This window comes from Uloborus diversus, chromosome 6, assembly GCF_026930045.1.
Source record: "Uloborus diversus isolate 005 chromosome 6, Udiv.v.3.1, whole genome shotgun sequence".
Classification (NCBI taxonomy): Eukaryota; Metazoa; Arthropoda; class Arachnida; order Araneae; family Uloboridae; genus Uloborus; species Uloborus diversus.
This window is the reverse complement of record NC_072736.1, coordinates 32,667,638-32,680,780: the sequence shown is the minus strand read 5'-3', so window position 1 is coordinate 32,680,780 and position 13,143 is coordinate 32,667,638.

The window sequence follows — 13,143 nt, the reverse complement described above, 5'->3', positions numbered from 1 at the left end:
GAAACATTATCAGGTCTACAATTTTCATCCAACTAATTTATTTTAAAAACTTGCAATCAATTTACTCTTAGTAGTAATTAACACTTATCATTAATAAATTTTCACGATTTTAAAAAAATCAACTTATTTAATTTTTTTACAGTAAGCAAATTTCGCACTCAAGTTACATTTCATCACTTTATATGCTTTTCAAGAGTTTCATTTAATTTATCACATTTTATTTAATCAACTCTATTAATTATTTTTTGATTAGTATTTAACTTAGTCATTTTATCGCATAGTGTTTTACTTTATTATTATTTTTTTTTTTTTTTTCAAACAAGCACTCTTGTTAGAATAAAACAAAATTTTCAACCTTCATGAATTAGAATCACTTTGGCTATTTCATTTTCCCAATAATATTTTACTTTAACAACTAATTTCTTTAACAAAATCGATATCATTTATTTTAGTCTTTATCCTTTTTCGAACGATACATTCAAATGGGACAGCTATACGTTAAATTAAGAAACTTAATCTAAATTTTGACAAATTAAGTTATAGCTAAATACTGACTAAAATTAAGTACAAAAGGACTAACCTTTTTGGGGTGAAATCCCTCAAGTACCAGCTATCGCGAAGTTATTTAAAAACAGTGAATGAAATTGTAATAAGTGGATTGTTAATTATAACTCAATCTCACAAAATTACAATTACACGCATGTTTTATTTGAAATCGCTGCATACGGCTGGCTGCCCATCGTCGATTTGCAGAACGCATGCCGTGATATCGCAAATCAACTCGGCTGTTGAAAAAAACTACCATAATCCTACAGCACTTCGGATCGTCCCACACACACACACCCGAGGCGAATTGAGAAAATGACTTTATCAATATTGCTATCTACCCCTTTACCGATAACAGATAACAAACCCCACGTGCTAGTATTATTCACCACCTGGCCTACGTCTTTCAAGTGATGTCACTGTTTTCTGACCAATTAAAATTAGTTTCACGTTTCTCAAATATCAAGCACATAGATCGACAATAGCCTGATGTCAGGTTTTCCAAACAAAATTTTAGATTTTAATTCGTAGTTTCGAATTAATTTCTTTTTCATTTCAAACTTATTAAAAAAATTTCCAGCTTGTAAGAATATTTCTTTCAAAAACAGATTTTTGATTCAAAACAGTATTTTTTTCAGACTTGTAATATTTTTCTACTTAGAAAATGAAATCAAAAATTTTTGTTTTTCTTTAATCATATAAAATGTTTTTAAGAACTAATTTCTCAAACTTGTAATATTTTTCCACTAATTAAAAAAAAAAATCAATTTTTTTTTTCAATCATATAAAAATAAATTTTTAATCTTACAACAGTAAATTTTTCCGCAAAAATATTTTTTTTCAAATCAAAATAATAATAATAATAATATTTTTGTAACATATTGTTTTTTTTCCTTTCAATCTTTTTTTTTTTTTTTAAATTTTCAAACTTACAAAATAAAATTTTTTCAAACTGAATCTTCAAACGAAATGATTTAATTAAATTTAAAACTCAATATCACTTTACTTTTAGTATTAATAACCAATAGCACTTAAACCATTTACTCTTTGCACTCTAAGTATTAATTAACACACACGCATTACAAATAATAATAATAATGTTTAAGATACTTACAAATCATCCACTCAAGCTTTCAAATATCCATCTAGCATGTTATTGTTCATTCGTGTGAGGGAACTTGTAATAAAACTTTACTTATCAACCGAAATTATAAGCGAAAATATCGCATTTTTTAGCACTTAATATAGTCCTACAATTAACAAATTGGTTTTAACTTTGAATTTAAGAAAAATAAAAAACTATTACACACTTAGTAAACATATCTATCGATGTATATTATTTCATGACAAATCACAAATAGGTGAGGATCTTTTATCGATCATGTGACCAACTAAGTTAAGAAAGAGCGTTCTTATCTCATATGAGAATTTATAAGTCTTTAATATTTCTCTTTAATGTAAGTGTATTGATACGTACGAGTTTGTGTATGTGAATATAACTGTGTATTGTTTTCAAACCATTGTCATGTTTAAGCTTTACGGTTCTAATTTTGACTTTCCACTTAGCATTATTTGAAGTCCTTCGCATGTATTAAACTATAGAAATATCACAAAAATTATATTTTCATTCAGTCTTAATTACAAAACCCATACAATAAGATGAAGACAACACCGATAGTATAAAGATTACTTACAAGAAAGTGCATATAAAAAATATATGTAAGAGTGATTTCAAAGTATAATCCATCAACCATATTCAACAACTCAATAAAAACACAAGTCTCTTTTAAAATGATAAACACAATTTATTCACACACACAGTAAAAGACAATTAAATAAACTTACATCTTTAAGTAAAACTCTTCAAAACTTTCAAGCATATTTTTAACATCGATTGCATCAAATAAATCAGACACATGACATTTTAAACATGGACTATCAACATTCAAAGTAACGAAGTCACGAGTCAAGTTTTTCCCAATTAACATTAAAAAGAGCCTGTTCGAAAAAAGTGTCGAACTTTCGACCCCTTGTTAATGATTCACATTCATGCACTCTCATGTAAAAAATGAATCCATTTTTACAACCCACACATTCTTTTTAGAAAGGTACTTTATGTTGCATATGAGCTCATCAAATAGTCACTTACGTAGAGAATCAGCCAGTTTACCAACTTCTTGTGATGTATATGTGCTGATTTTATCACATCGACAATCACAGGGATATTTTTTTCTCAATTTCCGAAAGGATGTACTCTTTTAGAGTATAAGTCATAAGTTTGTCTTTGACACTACGTGAGATACAAGGGGACGCGTAACACAATTTGTCAATCTGGCTTTCCAAAAGTAGAACTCTATCAGGGCATCAACTGGAACACTTCTCGTTTCAGTTTGAAACAATCTTTGCACACTAACACAGATGTTACCATTCGCACTCGACTCTCCTTTTTTATAACAAAAGTGAAATCACGGTCTTCGATTAATTTTTGATTTATATTTTTACGTAGGCTTGAAATAAGTGATCTCCACACATCTGGTTCTAAGGAAATACCATCCATAGTTGGTCGAAAAATACCATCTTTCCCACACGTATATCTTCTAATATGCACGCGTGTACGTTTCCGAAAAGTATTCACCAAAAGTGAAAATACAATCACCCAAGTGTATCATATCATCAGGCTGTGGAGAAGCCTCAATGTTCATTTTCATGTTCGTTGCATCCCATCTGTTCATCTTCAGGCTTCAAAGTTTCAGAATGATTTTCACCAGCGTTAGTCATTCTTAACTCTCATAGGATTAGGAGTCACAATACTAAAACAACTTCCTGTTAACTTAAAAAATAAATCAAACTAGGTTTTAACACTAGCTGGTGAAGAAAAATCCTAAGTACATAGAATAAAATTTCACGACGTCTTTCAAAGCTCAGAATCACTCTGAAAATGATTCTCCAAACATCCACTATAAACCAATGAATATTCACTTTAACCAATGAGAAGTGTACATAAGTCTCTTGCTACTGACGTCATAGAATATCACACGAACTTTTGAGCAGAATTCAGTTGTTTTCCACAGTATTCAGATTTTTAGAAAATGCCAACACTTTGACTTCCAACTTCATCCTGACCTACTACGAGTAATTTTAAGATAGTAGCAGGTTTTCACATCACACCGAATGTCGATGACGGTTTCGCATCTCGCGCATGACATGGTCAATCACGTGTAATTGATCATGTCAATTTGCATGAGATGCGAAAACGTCATCGGCATTCGATGTGATGTGAAAACCTGCTACCATCTTAAAATTACTCGTAGTAGGTCAGGATGAAGTTGGAAGTCAAAGTGTTGGCATTTTCTAAAAATCTGAATACTGTGGAAAACAACTCAATTCTGCTCAAAAGTTCGTGTGATATTCTATGACGTCAGTAGCAAGAGACTTATGTACACTTCTCATTGGTTTTAAAGTGAATATTCATTGGTTTATAGTGGATGTTTGGAGAATCATTTTCAGAGTGATTCTGAGCTTTGAAAGACGTCGTGAAATTTTATTCTATGTACTTAGGATTTTTCTTCACCAGCTAGTGTTAAAACCTAGTTTGATTTATTTTTTAAGTTCACAGGAAGTTGTTTTAGTATTGTGACTCCTAATCCTATGAGAGTTAAGAATGACTAACGCTGGTGAAAATCATTCTGAAACTTTGAAGCCTGAAGATGAACAGATGGGATGCAACGAACATGAAAATGAACATTGAGGCTTCTCCACAGCCTGATGATATGATACACTTGGGTGATTGTATTTTCACTTTTGGTGAATACTTTTCGGAAACGTACACGCGTGCGTATTAGAAGATATACGTGTGGGAAAGATGGTATTTTTCGACCAACTATGGATGGTATTTCCTTAGAACCAGATGTGTGGAGATCACTTATTTCAAGCCTACGTAAAAATATAAATCAAAAATTAATCGAAGACCGTGATTTCGCTTTTGTTATAAAAAAGGAGAGTCGAGTGCGAATGGTAACATCTGTGTTAGTGTGCAAAGATTGTTCAAAAACGAGAAGTGTTCCAGTTGATGCCTGATAGAGTTCTACTTTTGGAAAGCCAGATTGACAAATTGTGTTACGCGTCCCCCTTGTATCTCACGTAGTGTCAAAGACAAACTTATGACTTATACTCTAAAAGAGTACATCCTTTCGGAAATTGAGAAAAAAATATCCCTGTGATTATCGATGTGATAAAATCAGCACATATACATCACAAGAAGTTGGTAAACTGGCTGATTCTCTACGTAAGTGACTATTTGATGAGCTCATATGCAACATAAAGTACCTTTCTAAAAAGAATGTGTGGGTTGTAAAAATGGATTCATTTTTTACATGAGAGTGCATGAATGTGAATCATTAACAAGGGGTCGAAAGTTCGACACTTTTTTCGAACAGGCTCTTTTTAATGTTAATTGGGAAAACTTGACTCGTGACTTCGTTACTTTGAATGTTGATAGTCCCATGTTTAAAATGTCATGTGTCTGATTTATTTGATGCAATCGATGTTAAAAATATGCTTGAAAGTTTTGAAGAGTTTTACTTAAAGATGTAAGTTTATTTAATTGTCTTTTACTGTGTGTGTGAATAAATTGTGTTTATCATTTTAAAAGAGACTTGTGTTTTTATTGAGTTGTTGAATATGGTTGATGGATTATACTTTGAAATCACTCTTACATATATTTTTTTATATGCACTTTCTTGTAAGTAATCTTTATACTATCGGTGTTGTCTTCATCTTATTGTATGGTTTTGTAATTAAGACTGAATGAAAATATAATTTTTGTGATATTTCTATAGTTTAATACATGCGAAGGACTTCAAATAATGCTAAGTGGAAAGTCAAAATTAGAACCGTAAAGCTTAAACATGACAATGGTTTGAAAACAATACACAGTTATATTCACATACACAAACTCGTACGTATCAATACACTTACATTAAAGAGAAATATTAAAGACTTATAAATTCTCATATGAGATAAGAACGCTCTTTCTTAACTTAGTTGGTCACATGATCGATAAAAGATCCTCACCTATTTGTGATTTGTCATGAAATAATATACATCGATAGATATGTTACTAAGTGTGTAATAGTTTTTATTTTTCTTAAATTCAAAGTTAAAACCAATTTGTTAATTGTAGGACTATATTAAGTGCTAAAAAATGCGATATTTTCGCTTATAATTTCGGTTGATAAGTAAAGTTTTATTACAAGTTCCCTCACACGAATGAACAATAACATGCTAGATGGATATTTGAAAGCTTGAGTGGATGATTTGTAAGTATCTTAAACATTATTATTATTATTTGTAATGCGTGTGTGTTAATTAATACTTAGAGTGCAAAGAGTAAATGGTTAAGTGCTATTGGTTATTAATACTAAAAGTAAAGTGATATTGAGTTTTAAATTTAATTAAATCATTTCGTTTGAAGATTCAGTTGAAAAAATTTTATTTTGTAAGTTTGAAAATTTAAAAAAAAAAAAAAGATTGAAAGGAAAAAAAAACAATATGTTACAAAAATATTATTATTATTATTATTTTGATTTGAAAAAAAAATATTTTTGCGGAAAAATTTACTGTTGTAAGATTAAAAATTTATTTTTATATGATTGAAAAAAAAAATTGATTTTTTTTTTAATTAGTGGAAAAATATTACAAGTTTGAGAAATTAGTTCTTAAAAACATTTTATATGATTAAAGAAAACAAAAATTTTTGATTTCATTTTCTAAGTAGAAAAATATTACAAGTTTGAAAAAATACTGTTTTGAATCAAAAATCTGTTTTTGAAAGAAATATTCTTACAAGCTGGAAATTTTTTTTATAAGTTTGAAATGAAAAAGAAATTAATTCGAAACTACGAATTAAAATCTAAAATTTTGTTTGGAAAACCTGACATCAGGCTATTGTCGATCTATGTGCTTGATATTTGAGAAACGTGAACTAATTTTAATTGGTCAGAAACAGTGACATCACTTGAAAGACGTAGGCCAGGTGGTGAATAATACTAGCACGTGGGGTTTGTTATCTGTTATCGGTAAAGGGGTAGATAGCAATATTGATAAAGTCATTTTCTCAATTCGCCTCGGTGTGTGTGTGTGGACGATCCGAAGTGCTGTAGGATTATGGTAGTTTTTTTTCAACAGCCGAGTTGATTTGCGATATCACGGCATGCGTTCTGCAAATCGACGATGGGCAGCCAGCCGTATGCAGCGATTTCAAATAAAACATGCGTGTAATTGTAATTTTGTGAGATTGAGTTATAATTAACAATCCACTTATTACAATTTCATTCACTGTTTTTAAATAACTTCGCGATAGCTGGTACTTGAGGGATTTCACCCCAAAAAGGTTAGTCTTTTGTACTTAATTTTAGTCAGTATTTAGCTATAACTTAATTTGTCAAAATTTAGATTAAGTTTCTTAATTTAACGTATAGCTGTCCATTTGAATGTATCGTTCGAAAAGGATAAAGACTAAAATAAATGATATCGATTTTTGTTAAAGAAATTAGTTGTTAAAGTAAAATATTATTGGGAAAATGAAATAGCCAAAGTGATTCTAATTCATGAAGGTTGAAAATTTTGTTTTATTCTAACAAGAGTGCTTGTTTGAAAAAAAAAAAAAATAATAATAATAAAGTAAAACACTATGCGATAAAATGACTAAGTTAAATACTAATCAAAAAATAATTAATAGAGTTGATTAAATAAAATGTGATAAATTAAATGAAACTCTTGAAAAGCATATAAAGTGATGAAATGTAACTTGAGTGCGAAATTTGCTTACTGTAAAAAAAATTAAATAAGTTGATTTTTTTAAAATCGTGAAAATTTATTAATGATAAGTGGTTAATTACTACTAAGAGTAAATTGATTGCAAGTTTTTAAAATAAATTAGTTGGATGAAAATTGTAGACCTGATAATGTTTCGAAAAATTTGTGGGTTCGATTCCTGTTACTAATTGTGAAAAAATTTCTAAGTTTAAAAATAACGGGAAAAAAAACCGATAAAGTAAAAACAAGCAAGAAAATGATTAAGTTAAATACTAAGCGATAAAATGACTAAGTTTAATACTAATCAAAAAATAATTAAATAAAATGTGATAAATTCAATAAAACTCTTGAAAAGCATATGTAGTGATAAAATGTAACTTGAGTGCGAAATTTGCTTACTGGAAAAAATTAAATAAGTTGATTTTTAAAATCCATGAAAATTTCTTAATGATAAGTGTTTATTAATGCTAAGAGTAAATTGATTCCCAAGTTTTGAAATGAATTTCAGTAGAAGTTATTTTTCGGTAAGTCTATTTTTAAAATTTGCTGACATGAAGTTTTGATACTCGACTTATAATTTTAACATTTCTCGGGTTCTTCATTGATGTTTAACTTTTTTATGTGATGTGTTTTTATTTTAGCGTAGGTAAAAATAATTAAATAAAAGTGAAATTTATAAATTGTAATGAAAATTCTGTTAATGAAATTAGTTGGTTGTAAAGTAATATTTTGGAAAAGCTGTAATGAATGATAAATAGTAAAACGCAGTAAGTAAAATAGTAAAGTATGGTAAAGTAAAATAAAATAGTCAGAGGGGATTTAATTCATGAAAGTTGAAAATTTTGTTTTATTCCATCAAGAGTGTTTGCATGAAAAAAAAAATAAATAAAGGAAAATATGATTAACTTAAATATCGATGATAAAAAATAATTATTAGAGTTAATTAAATGAAATGCGATAAATTAAATGAAACTCATGAAAAGCATATGTAGTGATAAAATATAACTTGAGTGGGAAATTTGTTACAGTAAAAAATTATTTAAGAAGATAATTTTTAAAATTCATGAAAATATTTGATAGTGATAAGTGTTAATTAATGCGAAGAGTAAATTGATTGTAGATTTTGGAAAATTAAATGGATAAATGTATAAAAATAATAACGTATGTGATAATGTAAAATAATAATAATGAAAAAGAATCAAAGACGATTAAATGAATCTAAATCGTAAATGAGTTGCTATTTTAGTAAACTCAAACTAGAGTGAAAAGCATTTTAGTAGGAACATGTTAAAATCTCTTGTGCTAAGAAAAATAAATAACTTTTAAGCATAATTTTGTAACTGGAATAAATGTATGATAAAATGATTAAGTTAAGTATTAATGAAAAAGTAATTATTAGAGTTAGTTAAATGGTATGTGATAAATTCAATGAAACTCTTGAAACGTATATGCAGTGTTGGAATGTAACTTGAGTGCGAAATTTGCTTACTGGAAAAAATTAATTAAGTTGATGTCTTAAAATCCGTAAAAATTTGTTAATGATAGGTGTTAATTACTACTAAGAGTAAATTGATTGCAAGTTTTTAAATTAAATTAGTTGGATGAAAATTGTAGACCTGATAATGTATCGAAAAATTTGAGGTTTCAATTCCAGTCACTAATTGCGAAAAATTTCTAAGTTTAAAAATATCGGAAAAAAACGATAAAGTAAAAACAAGCGAGAAAATGATCAAACTCTAAAATATACTAAAAAAAAAAAAAATCGAAATCACGAAAAAATAATCTAAGTCTGAAATGCTTGAAATTAGTTAAAGACTAAAAAGTTAAGAAAATAGTTAAAGACTGAAAATAATTGAAAAACGCTAAAATAGTGAAAAAAAAAATCAAAGTGCTAAATGACAGGAAAAAACGTTAAAGTTCAAAATGTGTGAAAGAATATTTAAGTTAATTATTTCTTTGAAAATTTAACAAGTAAGAAAAAATATTTTGTTGTATGAAAGTCAAAAAAAATTAGTTAAGAAAATTATTTCTTCGAAATTTTTACAAGTTAGAAAAAATATTTGTAAATTTGACAAAGAAAAAAGAAATTAGTTAAGAAAATTTAACAAGTTAGAAAAAATAAAAAGGATAAAGTTTGAAATGCATGAAAAAGAAAATCAAAGTTTAAAATATATTTCAAGTCCACAAAGCATTGAACCAAATCTAAAATCTCGAATGGGTTGTATTTAAATAAATCTTTACTTAAGTGAAAACTTTGTTATTATGAAAAATAATAATAATGATGATAGTTTCAATTATGAGCTGAAATACAGTTAATGATATGCCATGATTAGTACTAAAGAGTGAATTAACTGATGGTTTTAAAATTAATTTAATTGTAATATTCGTTGTCATGGTACAGATTCACATTAAGACTGAAAGAGTAATGGAAAATATAGCATAGTGGTTAGCATACGTTTTTGCTAACTCAAAGTTTGGGTGTTCGATTCCCGGCCGCGACATTCTGTAAAAATAATTAAATTCGCAGAAATATTCAAAAGTCCGGAAATAAAAATCAACCTCTCAATAGATGGCGCCACGAACGTTAAACACCGCATAAGTTAAAGCATAGCAACAGGTGTTGCCAACCGAAAACTAAAAACTCTGGTTGTCATGACAACAAGTGTTGCCAACCGAAAACCGAAACTAAAAAAGCGCGCCAAAAAATACCTTCATAACCTTTCATGGTGCGAAAACGTAGCCGAGCGAAAACGAGGAAGGGCGAAATCACGGGAAAAAAACCCTCGTCACCTTCTTCAAGTTCGAGGCGCAACCCCAAGGTCAACCCCAAGGTCGGGAGGAGGTGGAGGGGGGGTCGGTAGGGGGTGGGAGGAAGTGTTAGGAGGAAGAGGAAGAGTGGGAGGCGGTGTTAACACCGCAACACCGCCTCCTGCGGCAGAACCCCCATTTTCCCACTACTGACATCAGCTCCAGAACCACCTTTGTTATTTTCTCAAATCATACGCCCCCCCCCTCCCCCGCTCCACATTATGAATGAAATAAATTATCTTCTAAAACTTATTCCTCGCAGACATCAGCTCCAGAACCGCCTTTGGCTATATTCAAATCATACCCTCCCCCCCCCTCCCTCAAAAAAAAAAAAAAATAGGGCGAAAAACTAAAATAACGGTGTTTTTTATTCGATAAAATAATGTAAAACGAAACACTCAGTCCAAAAAAACATCGACGCCAAAAAAAAAAAATAAATAAATGACTCCAATATTGCAGTCCTAACGAAAGTAAAGGGGTACATACCCATTTCTCGGTGGGGTCCACGTTTACCATTCGCGTGCGAAACCGTTCCGGGGTTAAGGTCTTCCCTCTGTGATCTCTTCCTCTTCGATCGTGAACTGCGAAGAGACAAGAGATCTTCCGCATCTTGTCCGGTGAGAACGGAGAGCGCGACCCGAATACTGATGACAGCCGCGACTGCTCTCTCTCTCTCTCGCTAAAGCGTAATGAGAGTGGACACAATCAACAGAAATCCAGCAAGTCGTGGGAACCGATGAGATCGTTCCTGAAATTTAACTCGTCTGCCTGCGCGATTCCGATTGCAACAGCGTTCGATCATAAATCAAGATAATTTGTCTACTGATCCCAAATGGACGAAGCCAACTCGAAAATATAATTTTCTAATGTGTTTACACACACATAGTAGAACTCGTTTATAAAGTCAACGTTTTTTGCGACACATCGAATTTACAAGGATGCCTATTAGGGTGGAGCTTATTTTTGAAATATGAACATATGATTTTCTCACCTTCTAATTTGGTTACTTTTTATCTAAAAAAAAAAAAATCCATGTAAAATTTTAGCATTATCTCATAATATTAAGAGGTAGCTCAATGACGCAAAGGTTGGTAATGCACATGATTCTTGATACAACTGACATTGAACAAGTGTAAATATAATTTAATATTAAAAACTTTTATTACTAAACGAAAAATTATCAAATAAGCATTATGCTACGGTATGATTAAAGTGAAAAAACAACGTAAGCAAAGGACAAATTAGAGTCATTATACATATGGGGAAGGTAGCGGGTAGGTAGCCCAAAGCGGGTAGGCCTTCGTATGCCCCCCCTTTTGATGTGTAAGCGGCGATGCATACGTATGTCTTGTTTACATGAACACCCCTCAGTTTTTATCAGTCCCAGCGATGCAGCAGTGAAGCGGCATGGTGCGACCAGGCATAAAATTAAAAAATGATACATTTCTAAAAAAGAAAAGAAGTTTTGTAACTTGTGATTAGTCGAAAACCAACTTTTTTTTTTTGCTTGTCAATAATATTACGTTATTTTGACACCATCCACCTACAAACTACGATGATTCACAATACTATCGAAAAAGGTAAAACATTCCGTTCCACGTGTTTTCTCTGGGGTAAATTACAGACTTCAGACAGTTTGTGGTGTACTGTAATTTCAGAGGAATGGAAAAGAAAGCTTCCCACAAGCATGGTGAAAAATTACGGTCATTCACTAAGCTTCAAAGCAAGTTATAAGTCACGGCATTTGTTTGTTTTACCTTTTTCATCCGCCATTAGACAGTGGCCGCAGTGCCCCTATAGTTTATTGGAGTTGCGAATTACTTCCGCCGTAATTAAGTTAGAGCACCGAAACAAATTGTTTAGAACTCGGAAAATTCTACCCTTTTTACCCCGCACCCCTCACCTCTTTTCAACGATATATAATATTAATATGTGCAAGTCATTTTTCACTCCCATATTCGGGAATTTATGTGAAATTTGGGCACACACAAAAATCCGCCCCTCTCTCTTTATAATATTAGTATGGATTCAGCCATTTCGGAATCAGCATCACAAAATTTACTAATGAATTGTAGTGTTTATCAGAAGGATTTGTTTGTTTAGCTTTGTTTAATAGTTCTATCAATATATCAACTAAAAGATAGACGGTGAAGGTGAATGAAATGGAAAATAAAAAAATGAAATTCCTGCTAAAAGGGGAAAATCAATGTTGATTTTTATTCAATTGAGAATAGGAACTTGGAAAATTTCATTGCAAACTTTCGAGAAAAAATAATTATGGCTTTTAAACTCCACCCTAGTGCCCATCTTCCCCAACACTGTTATAACCGGGGGTTCCAGACAAGTGAAAATATTCCCTCTAAGGTGAAAGCATAGTGCCTGAAGGTGCAATGCAGGTCAGAAAATAGAGCAGAGGAGACGAAACAGCATGCAATCGCAAAAAGACTCATTGCGCATGCGCTTTTGCCTTAGACATACATTCAACCACCTCAATATGGCGGACAAATGATGATAGCGTTTGTGTGTCTTTCACATTGAATGAAGTACACTATTGGATTAAGACACAACTTTTCTAGGATTAATTATCCGAAATTACAAGTAAGTACAGCTTTTGATCACTTTGTAGCTTTTAGGGCTTTCAAACGTAGTTAAGTGTTTCAAAGTGCATTTATTGCTTTTCAGTTACCGTTACTGTCTTTTAATTTCAGATTACCGTTACTATCGTGAAATTTCCTTCATTCAAAACGCTACTAAAAATATCTGTCATTATTTTCTTGAGTACTCGATAAGCAGCTTTTATTAATTACCAAAAAAAAAAAAAAACCTGCTATAAGATTATCAATAATCAACAAGTGAGAATCTTAATAAAAATCGTTCTTATGCTTCGTAGATTATAACAGAAAGCTAGCGATAAAAAAAAAATCTCTCTCAGTCTAGCTCTCTCTCTCTTTTTCTTTTTTTTTTTCCTTTTTC